We start from the raw sequence: 25673 nt of genomic DNA, 5'->3' as shown, positions 1-25673 counted from the left end.
TGGCATCCCAGCTGGTCCTTAAAGGAAGAAAAAAGGTTCAAAAGCCAGAGATATGAAAGGAACTCATGATATATGTGTATATATTTATACTTATACTATATATATAAATATAGATAGATAGATAGATAGATAGATAGATAGATAGATAGATAGATAGATAGATAATCCTCTCATATTGACTGCGTAACCTTTGATGCTTACTACCTATATGGAATTGGGCAAGGCAATTTGTTTTAAAGGCTTTCAATTTCCTCAAATGTAAGATGAGGGGATTGGTTGGAGTTGATAATCTATGAAGTCACTTTCAGCTTTAGATATAAGATCCTATAAGGTAAGTAATCCCACGCCAGATAGAAAGAGTATTGGTTGGAAGTGAAGTAGAAAGTAAGGGTGGTTGAAAAGGGAATAGAAAGTCTGAAAAACTGCTTAAGAGAGTATGTATGAAACTCCTACCAAATTAAGTAAAAGTATATGTGAGGGCCCTTTAATGATTAAAGAGTATAAATAATTAGGGGCTCCCATCATCATAGTTTTGTTCATTATTCCATTAAAATATTTCTTCCTAATAGATATACTCCCTGAAGGTCAAAACTCATATTTTTTTTAATTTTTCCCTTAATGCCCAGAAAAGTGCCTGGCATATAGTAGATATATAATAAATGTTTATTAATTAAAGGATTGATTGATCACCTACTATATCCTCAGGTACTATACTAGATGCTGCTGTTTTTGGTCACATTGTTGGTCCTCAAAATATCACAGACTCTAGCTAAGTTACCAAAGATTCAGCCAAAAATAAAAAGCAGATTGTCATTTTTGTAAAGAAGTCAAGAACCTTGCTTGACCTCAAGAACTGGGGGTGGATATTGGCAGATGTAGTCATGCAAGAACCTGCTAACATTTCTGTTAAGCCCCAGAATGAGGGACATCATTACAGTACAGTCTAAAGTATGATATTGATGTGCCAAAAATTATTGTGAAAAAGAGAAAAGCCAATACATCAAAATTAGATCTCCACTCACTTGCACTAAGATGTGCTAAGTACACAGCAGAGTTTCCAGCTGCAAAACATTATGGTTAGACTAAGTCAGGCAACATAGCAATGCAATTAATGCAGAAGAATAATGACTAGAAGATAAGAATGAAAATGAAGAATCATATGGAAGGAGTTAATAGTCCAGATGTATCACTTGTCCAGATGAAGATTTAAAAGATTATATCTTGTTGCAAACAGATTGAAAAACCTCAAAGAGTAGTTTGGATGTAGAAAGAAACATAAATTAAATTTCTTGTCTGATCCTATTAAAGACTCCACCAACCCAGCAGGTGCCGGGATTTTGCTAAGTGTACTTAGGGAGATGTTGGATGCATAAGGATCACAAGGTCATAAGTTTAGAACTAGAGGGGACCTTAGAGAGTATTGAGCCTAACTTCCTTATTTTATGGATTTGGAAACTGAGGCAAGGGAGGTTAAATGACTTACCCAGAGTCATAGAATTGTGTTTAAAGCAATATTTGAAACAATATTTCCTTGACTTTAATTCTAGCATGAAACCCACTACTCCACACTATCACTAATTCAAAGTTGAGATATAAAAAGTACATGAGAGATCATCTGGTACAAATCTCTGTTTTCAAACATTAATTTTTTAATGATTTCTTTTATTTTTACATTAACTTCCCTTCCCAATATATTCCTCCTCCTTTGTCCTCCAGAGTCATCCCTTGTAATAAAGAATAAAAAATAAGAGAGTTTCTTAAAAAGGCTCAACTAATCAATATATCAATTGTTGTGAGGAAGATTAGGTAGTAATTAATTACTACACAATCAATCCCAACATTATGAGCCACTGTCCACATAATTCATACCCATAGTTCCCTGTTGCTGAAAAATAGGGAAAGAGAGATATTCTTTTATCATATCTTTATGGTCAAGTTTCATTATTATAAGTTCACAGATTCCATTTGATTTTGTCATCCTTTCCATATCCATTGTGACTATGTGTATACACATATATACATCTAGTTATGCCTCCATTATAATAATGATCATAAGGATATCTCCAATAAAAATCACGGTTTAAAAAGTTTGTGCATATATATGTATATATACACATATGAATATATGTACATATGCACACATGTTCACAAAGAGGGAGTTTTCTTAGTTCCTATTGTTTAACTTTACTTCAGTTCATAGGGTCATATGCCTCTCTGTAACTTTGTATTTACTTCTTACAGCAGAATTCTAATAATTCATTACATTAAGGTACTAAAATTTGTTAGTCATTCACCAATCAATGGGCATCTATCCACTTTGTTTCCAGTTCTTTCTCAGAAGAAAATAATGAAGCTATAACTATTTTCATAACATGTGTAACTTCTTTTCATTGTGAACTTTAATGTATTTTCCTGGCAGTGGGATCTCTGAACCAAAGGATATGAAAATTTTAATCACTTTCTTTTTGTAATTCTAAATAGCTTTCCAGAATGCCAAACTTCCTATCCTTTCCTTAGGATTTGCTTGCAGAAAAGGAGGAAGGCAAGGTTTAAAAAAAAGAAGTCTTTGTACTTACATAAGTCATGTAAGTCAAACTACTACCACCATAGCAATCTTCTCCCTTTAGAATCTGATGGAGATCACCCAGAACTATGAACTCCTGAGTCTCTGCCCCAAGACCACTAGACTGCTTCTAGCCCACCCCTCACAAGCATCATTAAAGGGGAGAAATAATTGTAGAGGAGCATAACTTCATCTCAACTAGCAACAACTGATGACCAAGTGCCACCTATAGTCAGATAAAATAGGCATAGAACGCAGGGAATGGTGCTACCACGCAGGCTACCAGTCCTACTTTTGGGCTAGTCCTCATAACCACCATCCTGCAAAGCAATTCCTGTGGGAAAAGGATTAATCATACCTACCAACTGCCATAGCAGGGAAAGGAAGCCAACCTAGCTGAAGTATCAAGGTACACAGAGGAAGAAATGAGACGAACCATGTGCCTCTCAAATCAGATCACCACAGTTTTGACTGTCATCTCCCATCACACACTGAGAGAGACTTCTAGGACCCTGAATCCTAAAACTTTGGGAATATTAACAATTATAACTTAGCTCCTGCAACCTTTATCTTGGGAAGAGGTCTAGTGATGGCTCCTAAGTATGATACACCCATGACTATGCAAGGCCCAGAAGAAAATTCTTGCCACCAAAGTCCTTGGCATTGTTGAATGGTTCTCCGGCAGAAACTGAAATTATCTTAACAGCAGAAATGATAAGCAAGAGGCATTGCTATCTACTTTGTCACTGAATCCTAAGGACAATGGAACTTTTGATCTGAATTATAGCTGAAATTTTTTCATGTGTTGTTTCCCCCATTATTAAAATATTAACTCCTTAAGAGTAGAAACTGTCTTATTTTTCTATGTGTATCCCCAATGCTTTTGCATTAAGTAGGCTCTTAATATATATTTTCATTTATTCATTGACCCCATCCCCATCCCCACCAACCTCTAAAGCAAAACCATTAAAGGAAACTTCAAATCAAATGACACCTATTTATTCTAAGCACTCACTACATTTACATGATGATTTTTTGGAAAAAGAAGTTGAAACAGTCACATAGTGAGAATGAGAGACAACAGATGGACAGGTGCAACCCACATGGTACAACGTGCCTCTGGGGAAACAATCAGTATAAGAAGTCTTTCAATTGATCTTCTTTGGGAAATTTATTATAAAATATGAATGATAGTTTTACAGGATAGGAAGGTTGAGGAGCGGAGGTGGAAAAATATTGTGATCTGCATGTATAGAGGAGATACCCACATCTATTATAGATTATCAAAGTAAATACTCAATCTAAATTGTATAGCCCTTCTTCTCTATGTTGTGCCTGCTCAGGAGACTTTTGCTAAGATTACATAGACATTCAGTTAGCATTTTCTTCAGTTATAAATAATCACAAATCACGTAGTTGTTCTCTTGGATGGTAACATTAAATACTAGTTTAGTGACAAATTGCTGCTTTTAATGAGATCAATCATTTAGTATTAGGTCTTTAAGTGATTTAATTTACCTTATTTTTCTTTCATTGTATAGATGCCTGTCCTTTTCAGTTAGGAAATGTTGAGATCCATTTTAATTTTTTGGAAAGTACAATCCAACTCAACATCCATGTTATTGAGGGAGTGGGATTTCAAAGTAAAAAATGTCACACAGAGTGCTCTATGTACAGCAGTGATTTTGTGTATCCTGAAAATATAACAGTAATTGTGAAGGCCTGTCAAGAACCCTGAAAGATTAGCCAATCTCTAGTGACACTACTAATTTTGTTAGTACCTCCAGCTAGAATTATATAGCTGTTCTTGTGGGTATTAAGACTAAAAATGGCTTCAAGTGTTGTTCTTGGTCCTACTTGGAACTCTGGTACTGATTAATTTAACAGAGAGAATGGCAGAGTGAGTTGTAGTCCTTTGTGTTCTCATATGAAGGAAAGATATAACAGAACAAACCAACAGTATCAATATTCCACATGCAAGTGATTTTGTTGAGATGGCACTGACCATTAAAGTCGGCAAATCCAAAATGCATATGGAATGGCCTAAAGAAATGAGTGCTTTAATAATGTCAGTATATATCACAGTAAAACTGGAAATATCTTACCTGTTATATACAAAGATTTCAAAGTATTTTTGTCATCGATATCCTTACCTCCAACTTGCCTAACAACATACAATAGTATGTTTATCAAAGAAATAACTACAATACTAAACGCAGATTAGATTAAAATAATGTATGAAATTAAAGTGACATAAATCAAAAATGATGAAAAAGTGAAGAACCAAAAGCATTCGAACTTTATTCTTAATGACCACATAAAAATACCTAATAAAATAGATGAAAAACCAATGCAAATATTCTTGAGTGATTTTAAAAGATGAGCATACTTAGAACAGCATGTCAAAAAGCATTTTTAACTTGATGGGACAAATCAAATTAATAGAAGAATTCTACTAAAATAGAATAAATTTTTAAAAGCTGGTATCTGAGTTACCAAACAGCGTAATTAAAAAAAAACAAAAAACTATTGACATCAAGAACAAAGGCAATCTTCCAAAATACTTGACAGAGAGTATAAAAACATTTTAGTACCTATACAAGGAGATATATATTGTAACCATTGTTGTGGTAGGAACAATAGAATATCCCTAAAGGAAGTGGCCCCCTAGGAAAATGACAGAAGTTACTTGAGAAACTGATTAAAGCCTAAAAGGCAGACCATTGGGAGTTTATTTCAGTACCCAACAAATATGCCATGTAGAAAGTTTAATATAGAAAGTTTAACATCTTATCTTCCAATTAAAGGCAATGAAAAAAAAGTTATTAAAATGGAGCCTAAAATACAAAAACATGTCAGAAATTCTTAGTATATTTAATCAAAAACTTCAATTTTCAAAAATTAAAAGCAAAACTCAAAATATTGAATACTCAAAAAAAAAAGAAAAGAAGCAATTCATTATCAATCAAAAAACCTCTTTACCTTGACGTATAAGAAGCCAAGAATTTAGAGGAGAGAACCTCCAAAAAAAAGAGCTCTGAAAATTTGTCTACATTGTCGAAAGAAATCTTGCACAATGAAAGCCCAGCTGCATCGAACTTAAAACAGCAAACATATTGCATGGATGTGAATATAATGAACACCGAAATGGTTTCGTCAAGGGGCTTAACTAAAATTCTTGCCTCTCAGCCTATATCTGTATATAGTCTCCATGTGAAATTTACCTAGAATCCACATTTGTAATACTCTTCGGTGTAAATTATTTTAAATCCTATTACTGTTTCAAAAGGGATAAATATTTCACATCTAATCTATCTTTGGTGAATCCACACCAAACACCTGGGAGGGAGAGAGGTTGTAGTTACTTTAGAAATGATGAATGAGCCTACAAAAAGGTTAAGTGATTCGCTTAACACCATGTAGCAAATGAGTGAGCAGAGAGCTAGTATTATAATTTCAAGGTCTTGACACCTACTTCCATGCTTGAGTCACAGGGAATGCCACAAAAGAAAGAAGGGACACCCAGGAGGGCTTCTAACACATGAAGAAAAAAACTCAACTGAAGTGATAATAAGTTTCATTAGACACTAAAGTCAACAAACTTAGGCTCTAATAGATAACACAGCAGATAAAAGTATGAATGTCAATTAAGGTAAGGGGAAGCACAGCTCTTGAAGAGAAGAGTGGCCTATCTGGTTCAACCAGTTGGTTGATAGCTGGTCAGCTACTAGCTCCCTTGGTGGGCTTGAGCTCAACTTCCCTCCCAGCCCAGATGTATTCCAATCTGAGTTTATTTCTTTCTTACCTCTCTGAGAACGGAAGATAAATTTGATAAGATAGAAATGCTCCATAAGCCTACCATGGCTATATTGTGGGCTCTTCTCTCCCTTAGAATTGAAGAACTGAAGAAACATCACTAGAATTGGGGAAAAAATGTCCTTAGGGCACTTGTGAGAAAGGAGGGAAGGCCTTTGGCCTTGCCAAGATTTGTTCCATTTAATGAAAGTGGCTAATATCCCCCTCCCCCTGAGACTGATTTCTGTCTATGACACCTCTTATTACCAGTGGATCCCCTGCCAAGATCAAAGGAATTCCCCAGCTCAAGTAAAAGGAGAATATCTATCTTGTCACTATCAGTTAAAAGAGTAGAACTGAGCATTCCATTCTGTATGGGAAAATGCAGCTTGAGGGAAAGTCTCTTTACAAACAAGAGTGCATGAGGCAGAGGAAGAGAAGGGGGAAACCTAATAATAATAGCTAGCATTTTATTGCACTTTAAGGTTTGCAAAGCCCTTTGCATATGTTATCTCAGGGGATCTTCACAACAATCCTGTGAGGAAGCTATTATGATGTTCTTTATTTTACTGATAAGGAAACTGAGGCTAAGATGAAGAAATCTACCCAGGTCCACACAACTCTTGAGAGTCTGAGACAGTATTTCTATGCAGATATTCCTGTCTCCAAGGAAACTTCTGTATTCCCTGAACCACCTAACTACCCTCCTACCCGCCTACCTAACCATACACAATCCCAGCAAATTACCCCGTAATGGTCAGACAATTTTAATCATCATTTCTATCAATACAGCCTCATCAAGAAATTATTTACTTGAACACATAGCAAAGAGTAACAAATCTTAACTGGGAAAGTGGATGATGGGGTATATTTCATCTCAATGATGGGCATACATTTTTTCTTGATTTCCTTTTCTGTTTACTTTGACCATGAAGCTACAATAAAAATGCCTAGATAGATTCCACTTTTGATTTCCTGGGTCACTGTAAATCACTTATAAATTCTCCACTCTGGAGAATTTATGATGTTTTTATTTTATTGGAGATATAAAAATGCCTAGATAAGTGTTAAAAAGGTCCTCTGATTACTGGAAATAAAAAATGTGAATATGCATAATGTATAAATATATGCACATAACCAGTATGAACATATGCATATGCACACGAACATATATAACATGATATGTATATACATATACATTATAGATACACATGTATTTATTTCTTTAGAGAGAGTTTTATACAATTTCCTATGGATTTTTCCTTTAAAAACATTGTGAAATATTTTGATATTTTGGGAAAAATCCAAAAAATAACAGCAATATCAATTCACTATTTTGTAACTTTGTTTTACAAAGTGCTTTACAAAGATTACCATATTTCTTCATCACAACAACCCTGTGGAATAGCAGATATTGTTATCACCACTTTATAGACGAGATTAGAAAGGTTAAGTGACTTCTCTAGGAACATATAGCTATTAAGGGCCTAAGGTAGGATTGGAATCAATCATCCATATATAACTCTTTCCAATCAAAGTGGATAGAGCTCCCAGCTTCCAAAGTTTAGCTGATTACAAGAGGTATAATGATTAATGATCTAGGGCCTTATAACATTGATTCATGTAAAAATGTGCCTAGAACCTAGAAGAAATCAGCACACATGGGGAAAAAAATCAGACATTAGTCAAAAAAGAATTCAGATTGATTTAGATTTCTTGTTTTAAATATTATTTTTTCATTTTTTCATAACAAATCATATTAGATTTGTCAACAGAAGACCCAAACTACTGACTGAAAAAGCATTCAGGTCATTGAATAATAAAAAATCTTTTTTTTTTGTCCATGGTATAAAGCGAGGAACTATAGACTTTTTAAAAGTCCATGGCTTAAGGTAAAACAGCAACATGAAGTAGAACATGTTCTTCCTTCAGTAAGATAAATGCAATAGGAACAGTGGAAATAGAAGAGAAGAGATTATGCTTATGTTACTTATTATTCAGTCGTTCAGCTGAGTTTGACTCTTTGTGACCCAATAGACCATAGGATCTAAGGGGTTTTTTTGACAAAGATAGAAGAGTGGTTTGCCATTTCCTTCTCCCCTGGAATAAGATAAAAAGAAGTTAAGTGACTTGCCCAAAGGCTAATAAGATTCTGAGGCTATATTTGAACTCAAGTCTTCCTGACTCCAGGTCTAGTGCTTTATCCACTGAGCCATCTCATGTGTTCCCTAGGTTAAGTATAACCAGAGCCAAAATAAGTTTTACCAATATAATGCTTTCTACATACCAATTTTAGTGAAAGATGCTCATTTATGGCATCATCATTGTCCAAATGATAGCAAACAGATAACCTTTCCAAAGGAGAAAAGGAATTCTTTAAGGAACTCATTCATTGACAGAGATATAAAATGATAATTCATCTATGCTATAAACATCCATGAAACCAAAAATGTACAGACAGAGGAAATATTTACAACATTTCATGGTTTGCATTTTTCCTATTAGATGCTTCAATGGAATCTATATTAGATATGAGAATACAATCTTTCTTGGTGGAAACAGGAACTTGTTATGGGGCATCAAGGAACATGATCATGGGGTTTTTATGTTTACTGTCAGTTTGGTTGGTTTTTTCCCTCCCTGAAAGGTGGAAAGTACAAAGGATCTCAAGCTATTTTTTAACATCTCCCCCTAGGCTTCATTCTCTTGGACTATATCAATATTTTGTTTTGTTTTGTTTTAAAAAGAAGGCAAGCTTAGGCTTTTCCCATTACTGCTGGTCAGTGTCTGGATTTAGTCAAACTGGCCACTGTCACTACCTATATCTAATTAGAACCATCTGTTAGATTTTTGTGTAAAAGAAATTTTATAGTTTGCAATGATTCCAGTAAGATTTAATCTCAAAGCTCATTTTATGTGTCTGGTTTGACAAATAACATTTTCTAAGCACCTCCCACATTTTAAAAATGATCCTCCCTGGGTTTTGGCTGAAACTGCTCATCAGTTACACATTTTTTCATGTATGAGTTACAATTTGGTCTGTTGTAGGTACTGAACTTCCTCTTTAATCCTCTACAAAGTGAAAACTTACACTAACTAAAACTTGGTGAGGTGAATTTAGGGTAGTTTGATCAGGGTTGAATTAGATGAATGACATAGAAGAAGTTGACATCTTCACAAGGAAAGACCATTGTTAAATGTTCCATCTACTCTTCTATTTTAACTTCAATTTCATTTTCATGGCTTTCCAAAAGAGATTTCCTTTCAGTCTGAAATTTATGAACTTTGGTCTTATCACAATGGTGAAAAGAGTTTTGGAAATTCTGAGAAAATACTCCAGCCAGAATGGAATTATAAGAGTTGGAAGTAAAGAGAAAAAAAAAATATATATATATACATATATATTTTCCCATTCAGTCATCAAATGTAAAATGTCATGTTTTCATGTTTGGTTTTGAGTGGGAAAAATCAACTCTCGGAAAACAAATTAAGTTCTACTACAAGTGATTAAAAAACACCTTTCTGCAGGTCAAGTAAACATTTGTGCCTGGACTTTGCATTGTAATGCTATGGCTCAATAAAGTTAAGCAAAAATTAAACCTATTTCTATTACAACTGTAATAAAATAATGCAATGAAAAGTTTAGCATATGAGGGAGAATGTCCTTTGAAATCAACACTCTAAATTGAACTCAGAAGAGTGACCTCAGTTAACCTTAGTTTATTCTTTTTCCTTCTTTTTTCATCCATTTTTCTATAAACCAAACCATAATTAAATGCCTAAACTAAGAAAATCCAAAGTTAAGAATAGGAATTTAAACACCAAGACAAAGCAAATACAAATGTTTTTTCTCCATAACAACCCACCCAAATTTACCATAGAGATGTCACCCAAAATGACACAATTCTCTTTTTTTCTTAATGTGGCAAAAAAATCAGTTTAAATGGTAGCCTTTGTTATTCAATCTCAGGGGCAATTCCAAGTTTTATCTCACTGTTAACCCTGTTTTTTCATCTTTTTCAGTTATCCCCTACAGGGCTATGTCCACATGCTCCAATTGAATGGGTGGGCTGAGTATCTGACATCTTTTCTTCTTCAGGATTCTAGGTGTATCTATGGATGGAAATGTTTTCTAGGACTATTGTCACAAGCCCCCACCAATGAGCTCTCCATTGGTTAGTAGACAGATATAATGATCTTTGAAGAAAGGGCATTTAATAATCCTTTATAACAGGTATAGCTGACCCAAAAGCAATCACCACTTCCTACCCACCAAAAAAAAAAATCCTGGAGTACATTCTCCCAGATATACACATGGAATCTGTGAAAAGAGTATCCACAAACTGAATGTTCAAAAATGATGAAGTAAAACAGCTAGAGGATTTGTGTTTGGGAAAGATTAACTCACAAATTCTGGTTATTGGAAAATGTTTCTTAATTCCATAGGTGGTTTTTTTCTTCTGTTACAAATAGCTATACTTTTTGAAAGATACCCCCTCAGTTTCCAATTCTTTTCAATATAAAATGTTGCTAAAACTTTTCCCATATCTCTGATCATTTTGGAATGCAGACCCTATAGTGGGATCAAAAGGTATGCAAATATGCATCTTTACATATTCTTCTATATTTCTCTCCAGAATGGTTTTATCAGTTCCAGTTCCACCAACAATATATCAGTGTCCCAATTTTCCTACATACTCTCCAAATTTATCATTTTCCTTTTTGGTCATTTTAGCAAATCTGATAGCTATAAGGTGATATCTCAAAACTGTTTTAATTTGCAAATCTCTAATCAATAATGATTTGAAGCCTTTTTTATTTGGCTAATGATTTCTTTTGACCATTTCTCAAATGGGGAATGCTTTGTATTCTGATAAATTTGAGCCAGTTCTCTATATATTTGAGAAATGAAAACTTTGTCAGAGACTTTTGCTATATTTTCCCCACCCCAATTTGTTGTTTCCCTTCTATTTTGGTTGCATTGGTTTTGTTTGTACAGAAAAATTTTAATTAATATAATCAAAATATTCCATTTCATTTTTCACAATGTTCTTTATATATGTACTAGTTTGGTCATAAATTCCACCCTTATTTATGCCTTTTTTATGATTTTTCTCATTTTGATTTATCCTTTTGTTTGGTGTGAGATGTTAGCAAGTTTCTACAGTAATGTTTTCCAGTTTTCCAGCAATTTTTGTCAAATGAGTTCTTCTCCCAAAACCTTAAATCTTTGTGTTTATGAAAAACTGATCATTGAACACTAAACTTTCTTTTTTTAACTGCTTTGTGTTGATTTTATAACCTATTCCATTAATCCATTACTCTATTTCTTAACCATTTTATAGTATACTTTGAGATCTAGCATAGCTAAGTCTCTTTTCTTAATTTTTTTCTCACATTCTTGGACTTTTGTTATTCCAGATGATTTTTGTTATTATTTTCTCTAACTTTATGAAATAATCTTGGATAGTTTAATTATCATGACAATGAATGTGTAAATTAATTTAGACAGGATTGTCATTTTATCATAATATTATAATGATATAATAATACAATAATGATTTGTTATAATTTAATAATTATAAATTATAAATAATAATGTATTATAATATTATAATAGCTCAACCTATCCATAGGTGACTAATATTTTTTCAGTTGTTTAGTTCTGACTTCAATTTTATAAAAAGTGTTTTATAAGTGCATTAACATAGTTGCTAAGTTTCTTTTCATAGATATATCCCCCAGGTATTTTATATTGCATACAACTATTTTTAATGGTAAGTATAAATGCTGATGATTTATGTGGATTTGTTTTGTATACTGTAGCTTTGCTAAAGTTGTTGGTTATTTCTATTCATTTTCTGGTTGATTCTTTAGGGTTCTCTAGGTATACTATCTTATCATCTGCAAAGAGTCAAAACTTTGTTGCCTCTTTTCCTATTCTAACACTTTCCTTGTATTTTTCTGCTCTTATTGTTATAAGCTAGCATTTCTAGTATATTTTTAAATAGTAGAGGTGATAATGAGAATCTTTTGTTTCACCCCCAATCTTATTGGAACAGGTTCTAATTTATCCCCATTATAAATAATACTTGGTGATGGTTTTAGATAGATAATATATATCATTTTAAGGAAAATTCCATTCATTACAATATTTTATAATATTTTTATAAAAAATGGATGTTTTATTTTGTCAAAATTGAGATAATCATGTGATTTCTATCGGTTTTGTTATTTATATGGTCAATTATTCTGATACTTTTCCTAATATTGAATCATCCCTCCTTTCCTGTTATAAAACCCAATTGGTTGTGGTTATGACCCTTATGATATAATACTCTGATATTCAACTTTTTCATTTTTGATACTGGTAATTTGGGTTTTTTTTAAATCAAGTTAATCAATTATTTATCTATTTTGTTTATTTTTTCATATAACCAGCTCCTTGTCTTATTTAATAGTTCAATGGTTCTTTTGCTTTCATTTTTATTAATCTCTCCTTTGATTTCCAGGATTTTAAATTTGGTGTTCAATTGATTTCAAAATTTATTCTTTTTCTAGTTGTTTTTTAATTGCAAGCTGAATACATTGGTCTACTCTTTATTTTATTAATGTAAGCATTTAGAGATATACATTTTCCCCTGAGGATAACTTTAGCTATCACTCATAAATTCTGGTATGTAGTCTCTCTTTTGTCATTCCTATGATTTGCTTTTTTACTCAATTATTCTTTAGGATAAGATTATTTAGTTTCTAATTAATTTAGTCTTTCTTTTTGCTGCCCATCATTGAATGTAATTTGATTGTATGATAGTCTCAAAATGATGTATTCGATGCATCTACTTTTCTATATTTGCCTGTAAAGTTTTTATGTCCTATTATATGGTCAATTTTTGTGAACATGCAAAAGTTATATTCTTTTCTCTTCCCATTCATTTTCTTCAGAGGTCTATGATATAAAATTTGTCTAATGTTCTATTTACCTCCCTAACTTACTTCTCATTTATTTTTGGGGTGGATTTATCTACTTCTTGGAGGAGAATATTAAGATCCCCTACTACCAACATTTTACTACTGATTTCCTCCTATAACTCATGTAACTTCTCCTTTAGGAATTTGGATGCTATGCCATTTGATACATATATGTTTAGTATTGATGTTATTTCATTGTCTATGATACCACTTATTAAGATATAATATTCTTCCTAGTCTCTTTTGTTTAGATCATTTTTTACTTTTTCATTGTCTGAGTTAATGATAGTTACCCCTGATTTTTTTGTTTGCTTTAGCTGAGGCATAGTACATTCTACTCTTGCCCCTTTTACTCTGTGTCTGTCTCCTTGCTTTAAGTGTTCTTCTGGTAGACAGTATATTGTGTGATTCTGGTTTTTAATTCTTTCTGCTATCCTTTTCCATTTTAAGAGTGAATCCATTCCATTCACATTCATAGTTATGATTATTAATTGGGTGTTTCCCTCTATATTATTTTCTCCATTTACCTTTCTCTCTCTTTCCCTCCTTTGATCCATTCCTTGTTCATAGAAGTTTTGATTTGACTCATCATCTCCCCCTCTGTTTCTTAAGGTTCTTCTTTGCTCCTGGGAGTAAAGGGGGCACTATTTCAAACTTACAGTAGACCTGGCTGCATTTGTTTCCCACTATTTGTCTATTGAGGGGGTGGCTCTGCTGGTTTGCTTAGGGAGACTTGTAGTTGTTTTTTCCAGCTGCATTTTGTATCTCATGCTGTGGGTTCTACTGTTATCTTATGAACTGGGTTGGTCTCCAACCTCTTGCTTCACTACTGCCTCAAGTTGCTTGGGCTGGGTCCATCCCCTCCTCTGCCACTTTCTTGCCTGAAGCACTCTGTAGCTTCGTGGATTCATCCCACATGGAAGTATGTTGGTTTTGTGTCCTTTCTTCTATTATCGTTGCTAAGTTGTATAGGACAAGGCAGTCCCCCACTCTGCCACTTCATTGCCTCAGGAGCTAGGTCACCATGTGAAAGTGAATTTATGTCATGTCTTCTCTGCCTTCATTACTCTTGCCAAGTGTCTTAGGTTGAGCTGATACTCCACCCCAACCACATATCCCACCACTGTTTCACTTTGCTGCCTCAGGCCACATGGAAGGAGGACATTTGTCTCATGCTCACACTATGTTTACCACCTCTTACCATGTGGCTTAGGCTCTCTTGGTTCTCCCTAACCAGCCCTGTATCTTTGCCACTGTCCTGCCTCAGGCCATGTTGAAGTGGATTGGTCTCACACCATATTCCAAGATAAAATCAAAATGAATAAATCATTTAGACATAGAGTGACATCATAAAGTAAATTAGAGGAGTGTAGACAAAATGTACCAGTACAATCTATACATAAGGGAAGAATTTATGACAAAATGACAGGGAGGATCATGGGAAGTAAAATAGATAGTTAGATAGTTTTCACTACATGAATTTAAAGAGGTTTTTCACAAAAAACTAATTTACTCAAAATTTGAAGGAAACCAGAAAACTGAGGGGAAATGTTCACAGTAAATTTCTCTAATAAAGATCTCATTTATCAAATCTATATGGAACTGAGTAAAATTTATAAAAAGATGAACCATTACCCAATTGATAAATGATTAAAGAACACCAACAAGCAATTTTTAGGAAAAGTCAAATATCAATGGTCACATTAAAATGCTCTAAATCACTTTAATTATAAAAATGCAAATTAAAACAACTCTGAGGAAACTGCCACCTCACAACTATTCTATCTAACATGATAGAAAGGGGAAACAATTGCTAGAGGAGATGTGGAAAAATTGGGACCCAAAAAACACTGTTAATGCAGTTGTAAACTGGAGAGCAATTCAAAACTAACAGCAAAGAGCTATAGAACTGTGCATACCTTTTGACCCATCACCACCACTAGGTCTGTATCCCAAAGAGGTCATAGAAAAGGGATAATAACTTACATGAACAAAAATATTTATAGCAGCTGTTCTTTTTTGTAGTGGCAAAGAATTGGAAATTAAAGGGATGCCCATCAATTAGAGAATGAATGACTGAAGAAGATGCAGTATATGATTGTGATGGAATATTATTGTATTTTAAGAAATGATGAAGGAGACGGTTTCAGAAAAACCTGGGAAGATTTATATGAACTGATGCAGAGTGAAGTGTGTAGAACCAGGACAATATTGTATACAGAAAAAGCAATATTGTAAGGGAGATCAAATATAATCAAGACAACATTCCAAGAAAATTCCAAAGGACCCATCATGAAATATGCTTATCTACCTCCAGAAAAAACTGATGAAGTCTCAGTGTCTAACTTTTTTAAACTTTGTATTTTCTTGTTTTTTTCTTTTGCAAAAAGGCTAATATGTAAATATGTTTTGAATGACTTCACATGTATAAACAATATAATGCTTGCTTTCTCAAAGGGTAGGGGGTAGACATTGAGAGAGAGTATTTGGAACCTCAAATTTCTAAAAGTGAATGTTATAATATTTATGTCAATGTGAAATATTTAATGAAATATAAATTACATATATGTATATACACACAAATATATATGCTACCACTTTCTAGAGACCTTCTGTGACATCCTCATCTGTTCATCTATCAGATTCTTCCCCATTAAAAAGACAAACTCACTTTTATTTTGCTTATATTCATACAGATATGTTTTCTCCCTGAGTAGAATGTAGGTTCCTTGAGGTCAGGGACCATTTCATTTTGGTCTTCATGTCCCTAAGCTAATTGCTGCTACCTAGTAGGCACTTTTTAAATTGCTGTTGATGCATTGATTGGTTAGATTACATCCCAGACCCCAACTTAATTATCCTTTCTTTTTTTTCAGTTCCTTAACTGATCACTGTGCTTAATCCTCTTTTTATCACATCAATTTTTAGTTACAGATTGCCTCAAAAAAAGTTATGAATAGCATATTCATTCAAAACAGTTCCCTTCACTATATTTTTTCTTTTCTTCATTTATTAATGAAATTTGATGTCACAAACCTGTCCAAACTTTCACTTCTAAGAGACTTCTTTGACTTTAAAACACCTTCTCTCCCTTTTCTTACCTAAATGATCCGCAACTTAATTCTTTTCTCCTCACCATCTTATATATACCCTCACTTCTTTTTTAATAATATTTCAGGGAAATCTATTTAAAATCTTGAACTGAAAGTAAAAATACCATGCTTTTTGTGGTTTTATGAAAATAGCTGTTCTTCAAAGCTCAGTGATATGGGTTTCTCATCATATTATTCCTATCCATTTATCTTTGCCCTCCCTTTTTATATCACTTAAATTATGAATACCTTAAAATTCTATTTTCTTAGACTTAATTTTTTTCTCTTGCTTCACAACTAGATTTTTTTAAACCCTTATACTTCGGTGTATTGTCTCATAGGTGGAAGATTGGTAAGGGTGGGCAATGGGGGTCAAGTGACTTGCCCAGGGTCACACAGCTGGGAAGTGGCTGAGGCCGGGTTTGAACCTTGGACCTCCTGTCTCTAGGCCTGACTCTCACTCCACTGAGCTACCCAGCTGCCCCTTCACATCAAGATTTTTTACTTCATTCTATTTATAATGCATTTTATTGAATAATGTTCTTAATTCACTATTTTCCTCTTTAAACAAAAGGTTTTTAAATGGTGACCTAAATAGCAGTTGAAGGAAGGAGGAAGAGAACTGGGTTTTCCTATATCAACTAAACTAAAGTTGCAACAACTACTTATAGGCCTAGTTCCACTACTGATTGGTGTAGGAATTTTTGATACACTTTGATTCCATCCTGGAATTCTTTACTCCTCAGGCACCTTTGTGCTTCCCAACTCCCAGTGGCTCTCCATATTAGTGCTAGACTAATTTGGACCAACTGATCTGATTGGTATAGAACACAAATTCAAAACCCCTAAGTTTAATCAATTTCCCAGTTTCAGCCCCCATTCCTATTACAATGATTATAGGTATATACCACCAGACTCATCCCTAAAGTGAATGTTAAAAATATAAAATACTTATCCCCCAAAATGTAATTAATTTATATATGTTATATGATATATGATATATTATATAAATATTCAATGAAAACATTGGAAGAAGAATTCAGGATTCATCAAAACCTTCTAGAACAACTGGAAAACAACATGGCAGAAACTAGGCATAGACTAGTACCTCTTGCCATATATCAGTTTACAAAGTAACTCAATCATTTTGTAAAGTTCTAAATTTTAAGAAACTTTTTCTTACATAAAGACAAATGTTTCCCCTTTGAAAATTATAGTTCCAATTTTCCCTTCTAATATAATATAAAAAAGCCAAATCCCTTTTATTTGTAACATGTTTTCAAATACTTGAAAATAACTAGCATAACATCATTATTTTCTTATATGGCCCCTTATTTAGAATGAATATATGTGTGGCTTTAAATTATTGTTTACATGATCAATTTCAACTTCATCACTTTCCTTTGAAAAACTCCTGTTCCATATAATCAAAGAACTTCAGGGTTAGAAAGCATTTCAGTACCCACAGAGTCCAAACTACATCTGAAAGAGAAGCCTGTACTCAACATATCTGATAAATGGTCCCTAGCCATTGCTTGAAGGACTCCATTAAGCAGAAACCAACTACCTATCTCTTTTCAGTTTAGAATTGAAAAAAATAAAAGTTTTAGAACTGTAAATGTTCTCAAATGACATCAAAATGCTCTTGATTTATATGGCAGTAAAGTGAATCACAAAGAGCTTGAATTAATTAATGAAAATCAGACTGATAGGAATTGGCAGCAGAAGTCTTCAAAACCAGGATTCAAATCCAGGTCTTTGTTAGCTGCAAATCAACTGAAATTAAAATCTCTCTGTGCTGCCATTGTTTCTTCACCTTCTCTTTGGAACCAAGTGGGAAAATCTAATTACTTCTCCTCATTACAGACTTTCAGCTACTTGAAGACAGCCATTCTCTATTCCCTCCCCCAAAACACAGCATAATCTATTTTTTCTGACCAAACACTGTCAATCATTCCAAATGATCTTCATAGATCATATTCTCCAGATTTTTCACTATGATGTTTGCCCTCTTTTGCAAGCTCTTATATTTATATGCATCAACAATGAATTAGTTTGTATTTCCCCTCAGGTTCTTTAACATTTTCATTTTCATTTATTTCAATTTCTGTCAGTCTGATTGGCATAAGGTAGAATAAAATAATTATATTATTTTCATTTTCTAATTATTGATCATTTGGAAGCAAAACAATAACAAAATAATAAGCATAAAGATTTTTGATATTTATCATTTGGGTAATTATTCTTATAAATTTGAATCAGTTCCTCATTTGACTTAGGAATAAGACCCTTGTCAGAGAAACTTTCTACAAAGAGTTTTCCCCAGTTATTTGATTCCTTTATAACTTTAGTCACATTCATTTTTTTGTGCAAACTTTTAAAATTGTATATAATCAGAATTATCCTTTTTATCCTCTGTATCTCTTATTATTTAAAAATATTTTCTCTGTCAGTAATTTCTATCTCACTCCTCAAATTTTTATGGTGCTTTTATTAGAAGTTTATCTTGGAATATAGTATGAGCTGTTGATTTATACCTAGCTTTTTTTTTTACATGCTTTTCATTTTTCCTAGAAGTTACTGTCAAATTTTGAGTTCTTATATAAGTAGCCCTCGTCTTTGCATTTAGAAAACATTAAACTAGAGCATTGGTTCCTGTATATTTCATAAAAAGAATAGCAATGCAGATGTGCCAAAATCGGCAGACAAAAGGCCAAAACCAGATCATGGTTTCCAGAGTTATTGCATAATGCCAAAGTCTGATGAACAATTAAAGATGAGCTAAACAAAGAGAAATATTTGACTTCACAGATATCCTTGAACTTTGCTGATTTGTAAATTACCTTAATTTATGAATTTCCTTCCTTTCTCCCTCTCTCAGCAAACTACCCTTTATAAAAAATAACAAAAAAGAGAAAAAAATTAGTTCAGCAAAAACAACCAAAATATTAACTGTATCTAGGACTATAGAAAATATTATATATTCAGTTATCTCTATAAATAGTACATTCACACCCCCAGAAACACACATAACTGATAAATCTGCCCTAGAAAGATTTTGCCTTTATCTTGGTTTTCATGATAATTCCTAGCTATCTTCATAATCAGTGGTCTCCACTTGAACTTGTACTTCTTCCTTACAAGAAAACTGGATTCTTTTCCTTCTCACCTTCTCAACTCACCTTTATCTATTATCTTCTCTCATTAGAATGTAAGTTTCTGTAGGACAAAAAATATATTATTTTCTGATATTTTCTTCTAATCATTTGATACATTGTTTTCTTGACACTCCATTCCAAATCAGTTTATGAAAGTTTCCCATCATTTATTTCTATTTGTGCAATGTTCCATTACATTCCTATATCATATTTTTATCAATTCCCTATTCAATGAATATAAATGTTGTTTCTAATTGCCATTACTAAAAAGATGTTGCCATAAACATTTTTGTATATGGAATCTTTATTTTTATACCTCCTTGGGGTATAGTTGGCCTAAAATTTTATGAGAAATGTTATTCCAGAAGGGATGGGAACCTTTTAAAAAAAGAAACTATCAAAATATAAAAGGAGGAAAATATGAATAGACAGAAAGGAGGGAGATGACTGGGTCCTGTGTTTATGCACAGGGAACAGACCAACCAACTTAGATATTTAAAAAGCTTATAGAGAAAATGGGAGCAAGGACAGGTAATGGAAAATAAATACAAAAGTGTAACAGTCCTGAAAGAATAGCATCAGAAGAGCTAAAAATGAATAAGCTTATGTTGACAAGGATAGATAAAGACAGCAAAAATAATTTTTATTCATATTCAGAGAAAAGTGGATCAAAAAGTTGATGTGACTAATCACTGCTTAGCATAGAAGAGAAAATGATAACGACTTAGAGAAAGGTAACAGAACTGTTGAACTCTTCTTTTGCTTCCAATTTCTCTGCCAATGAATAGGATCTTTGGATTAGGAAGGACAAAACACAAAATTTTTATAAGAATTTAAACTGAGATATGTAAGGCAAGTATGAGAACTCCTAGTTATACTTCGAGTCATAAGACCTACATTAATTAGATCTTAGAGTACTATTACAGGAACTGGATGATTTGATTCGATTGTTAAAATTCTTTCAGTGGTCTTAAAAATAATGTGGAGAACAGAATTGGTGAAGGGTAAAGCGTGCCCTGATTTTTAAAAAAAGAGGGAAGATTAAAGACTGGGAAATATAAGTCAGTGGCTTTGATGATTCCTGGCAAAATTACAGAATGTATTATTAAAAGAATGCCAATGAACTTCCACAAAAAAAAGTTAGTGATCACAAAAAGGTAATAGATTAAAATTATAAGGTTAGTTGCCTATTTAGAGCTCAAAGAGATGTCAGAGGTGTTAAAGTCCAATCCCTTTATTTTGTATTTGGGGAAACTGAGGTCCAAAAAGATTAAGCAACTTTCCCAAAATGTTAGAATAGAGAAATTAATTCGCATCTTCTGACTCCAAATCCAACACATTTTCTATTATACCACATTACTATAGGTAATATTTACCTAGATTTTAACCATACATTTGAGAAACTTTTTTTATCATAAACATAGAGATGCATAGCTGGATTGGTATATTGGTTTCAGAAATGCCTGAACCCAAGACTGTGAGATAACAACATAGAAGGCAATATATGTTAGTGCCCTCCAGGAATATGGGCTTTAATTTTTTTAATGACTTATATAAAGTCATTATGTATATGTGTATGTATATGTGTTAACATATACACATAAATATTATATACCTATAGCATCTGTATAAATTCATAAAGTATGCTTCTCAAATATAGATGTAACATCCTGTTACAATAGCGAGTTAATTGTATATTTAGGGACCAAAATCATGATACCTAAAGTCCAAATATCAATGTGGTTCTCTCCTCTTCAGCTTAAAGTACTTTGCTTTAAAATCTAAGGTCTGTGAATTTGGATGTTTATATGTGTATCTGACAGATATACATACATTCATACATCTAGATTCATCTATTTACATGTACACATACATAAATATAGTTTAACGCAATACACTATTCATATAATGTATTATATGGACTAGATCCATATATGCATATGCACATACTATAATTTAATATAATAGTCTTTCTTTGAAATTCTATTTCATTTTATGCATTGAAAACTTTATTTTGAGAAGGGTTTCTTAACCTTCATAAATAAATAAATAAATAAAACCAATAAAGAGATTCATGACACATACACTAAGGCTTAATAATCCCTATTTTTTAAAGCAGTTTATTTAATTTTCAGATATTATTTTGTCCCATTCTAATTCTTCTTCCTTTCTTTAATGATGAAGGAATCAAGAAAAATAAAACTCATTACCAATATGTGTGATCAATCAAAATAAGTTCCTATATTGGCCATATTCTATCCCTTCCATAACCCCCCCCCAAAAAAAAGCCTATATCTGCAATCTGATTCCATCTCCTCTCTATCTGAAGGTAGATATAGCATGTTTTTTCATATACCCTCTGGAATTGTGGTTAGTCATTTTGTTTATGAGTTGCTCAACTTCTCAAAAAATTTTTTTATCTTTATAGTATTGCTATTATGAACTATCCTGGTTTTGCTCACTTCACTTTGCATCACTTCATACAAGACTTCCCAGGTTTCTCTGAATCTATCTCCTTCATCTTTCTTAATAGAACAATTGCACTCCATTTACATTCAAGGATCAAAATTTGTTCAGCCATTCCTCAGTTAATTGATACCTCAGTTTGCTACCCCAAAAAAGAGCTGTCATGAATATTTCTGCAGTATGAATTCTTTTCATTTTTTTATCTCTTTGGAGTGTAAAAGCTAGTAAAGGTCAGTCAAAGCATATGCAGGTCAATAGCGTTTAGAGGTATATTTCCATATTGTTTTCCAGAATAATTAGAACAGAACATCTATTTTAGTTGACAATTTATATGTTCAGTTGCTTTGTGCTCCTAGTTAGGAAAATCCCTAATATTTAAACAGAGATTTCTGTCTCTAGCCAATTTTGTATTTATACTTAACTCTAGTTAATACTTTCCCTCTTTGTTGTTGACATAAAATTAAGTTTACTGTAACCATTTGGTTAATGAAACAGAAGATTATATTAAAGTGTTTATAGACAGCCAGTTGCTGAGAAAGTAAGTTAATGAAAGGAAAGAACTTTCTTTGAGACTTAAATTCCTAGAATCCCTGACTTACTATGCCTGTAGAGTTTGGGGTCTCCTTTGATATGTTTTCCTAACCAAATTCAGGCACGCTTCTACTCCTTTGTTGGGTATGATGTAGAACCTCAGAATCTCTCCTAATTCTGAATAAAAGCTTCCTTTCATAAAAGTCTAATAGTTCTAGGGACACCTCCGATGTGCAAAAGATAGAGTCAGGAAGAAGACCTGAGTTCAAATCCAGCCTCAAATAGTTTAGCTATATAACCCTGAGCAAATCACTTATAACTTCTGTTTGCCTCAGTTTCCTCAACTATAAAATGGGCATAATTATAGTACCTACTGGCGGAATTGTGAGTATCAAATGAGATAATCCTTATAATGTGCTTAGCACAGGGGCTGACACATAGTAGGTATTTACTAATGCTTATTTCCTTCCCTTCCCACTCTTAGAACGTGACTCAGACTATTTCAAAATAATTTTGATTCAAGAAGATATAGAGCCTCTGTTCACACTCTGTTCTGGGAAAAGCAACATAATAGCTACCTTCAAGGGCTCTTTGAAGCCCTTTCTTACTGAAGAGGGATTAAACTTTTCTGCTTGACCCTAGAGGGCAAAACTAAGAGTAATGTGGTAGAACTTAGAAAGAGGCTAAGGTAAGCTTAGTATTATAGTGAAAACTTGCCTAACAAGAGCCATACAAAAGGAGAATGGACTGCCTCTGAAGGCAATAAGTTACCCATTAATGGAAGTCTCAAAGCAAATCTCAAAGCAAAAATTGCTTTTTTTTTTTAAATTGATTACGAATGTGACAGAGGAAAATCTTGTTAGGGCATGAGATGGACTGGATAAGTTCTGAATTCCCCTTCTTTTCAGAAGCAGCATGATACATAGAGGATAGAATACTGGACTTGATGTCAAGAAGAACTGGGTTCAAATCCCATTTGTTTACAAGTTGTGTGACCTTGGGAGAGTCACTGAACCTCTGCCTTTCTCAGCTTCCTCATTGGTAAAATGAGGATAATAATAGCATCTACACTCCCAAGACTTTGGGGAGGATAAAATGAAATCACTGTAAAATTCTTTGCAAATTTTAAAGAGTTAGTCACAAATATAAATGCATTCGTGCTAGCTATTTATTTATGATATTGTTATTATTGTGACAAAGATGATTCTGATTAGCAACACTTATTCCTAGAAGTCATATGAGTTGTGACAATTTCCAAATGAATTCTGGAAAGAACAACATGCAAGAGTCTGACAGACAAAGAAAGGAGATCAACTCTGGAGAGTATAAGACTTAAATGGTGAATGACAAGGAGACAAAACCTTTTCTCCCAGCATGCCTTCAAAGGAAATTAGAAATCATAGTGCAAAGCAGTCACAAAAAGAAAATCATCAATTATATATAGAGTGTCCACCACAACAGAGGAGTTGATTAAATATCTGTTTTCTTGAGAGCTGCACTGCCTAGGTATGGATACTTGGATGGCCCCTACTGACAACGTTCCTCATCGGGCTTTTGAAGTCACAGAAGGTTCCCTTTCCCTGGTTCTTTCAACAGTTTGAGGGTCATGAAATTCCCCAGCATAATATGCTTATTCAGGTTTTTATATCTGCCCGCCTATTTTATTACCCTTTATAATGCATGGGAGGCAGGATCAGCTTGCAGCAGAACAAAGCTAATTACACCTTTCATTGCCTAAATATAGCATAATAACAGAGTGTCATTCAAGTGCAGCATTGAGCTGAGAAACCTCGTGGAGGCTGAGACAATGACAGACGTTATTCAGCTCTACCTGAATTGCAGTTGGAGCTGGCTGCAGGGATAAAAGTTACTAGAGAGAGCTAATAGGCAGGTCGCTACATAAACTTCAGCATCAGCCTGACTCCAGGGAAGAACACTTGTCTCATCAAACAAATCCTGCCTTCTTTTCTTCCTCTCCCCCAGCTTTTTTTTTCCCTCTCCTCAGTGAACTTCAAATACATTCTATGCAAAGGGGTTTGAAACTGAATAGAAACATCAGGTTTCAGAGACTTGGGCATGAGGTGGAGCAATTTATAGAATCAAAGAATCTCTTCGAGATTCTTGTGGGAAAGCAATATGGAAAGGAAGGAAAAAATGTCTCAGTATGGGATAGACCATACACTGTTTCCATCAGAGGGTCATTTGTCACTTGGGTTTAGGGCTTAAAGGTCCTCTTTTTTCTCCTTGTGGCAGCCTATTTTTCCTAGCCTTCCTCATAATTGTTATTTTCTGTTCTAGATCCATGAACATAGAATTTCTCTCTAATACATGATTTATTTGAGCCTTTGGAAGTGTCATTTTTATCAATTGACAATTGGTAATCTCTCTTGGTCAAAACAAAATCTATCCAAGGTATAAGCCTGCTTCTGTGGAACATGAATTAGATAGAATGTGTGATGTTTTTATACTGTTTGTTAGCTCTTTTTCCAAGATAATAATACTTTTGTCTTTTCCTCTTCTTCTGTCTCCCCAATGCCCCACTACAAAGAAAAAAATACTTGCCACTGAAACATTTTTATTTCCATTGCCCTGGGTTTGACTGACTCCCTCTATTCCTATATTCCCCTTCCTCCTCCTCCTCCCTTATTCTTCTCTTTTGTTCTTTCTAAAGCTTTGTAGTAATGCTCTGTGTTACTGCTTGTTAACACTCTTTAATGAGTAGCTTTAAAAGAAGTCAGGTAAGCAGAAAAAAATGAAGGATATGACCAAGCTAAGGACGAAAATCCCACCTGCAAAGGAGTCAGCCCTTTCCCCCATGATATTTCCATAATTGGAGACAAGACATTGAATTGCAATTACTGCCCTTTACTTGCTTTTCATGTGAATCAAGAAGACCAAAGGTCCCTGACCATCCATTCAAAGTCTGTGAGGCCTCTAGAAGCATTAGTTATAGCCAACATTTTTAACTGATTAATAGGAGTTACTTTAATATAAACGGTTTGTTCCATTTTGGATAAAAATAAAAGCAGCTTTTAATGAGAGAGAGAGAGAGAGAGAGAGAGAGAGAGAGAGAGAGAGAGAGAGCTGTCTCTTATA

This window comes from Gracilinanus agilis, chromosome 2, assembly GCF_016433145.1.
Source record: "Gracilinanus agilis isolate LMUSP501 chromosome 2, AgileGrace, whole genome shotgun sequence".
NCBI lineage: Eukaryota > Metazoa > Chordata > Mammalia > Didelphimorphia > Didelphidae > Gracilinanus > Gracilinanus agilis.
The sequence above is the reverse complement of the archived record's forward strand: the minus strand, read 5'-3'. Positions refer to the sequence as shown.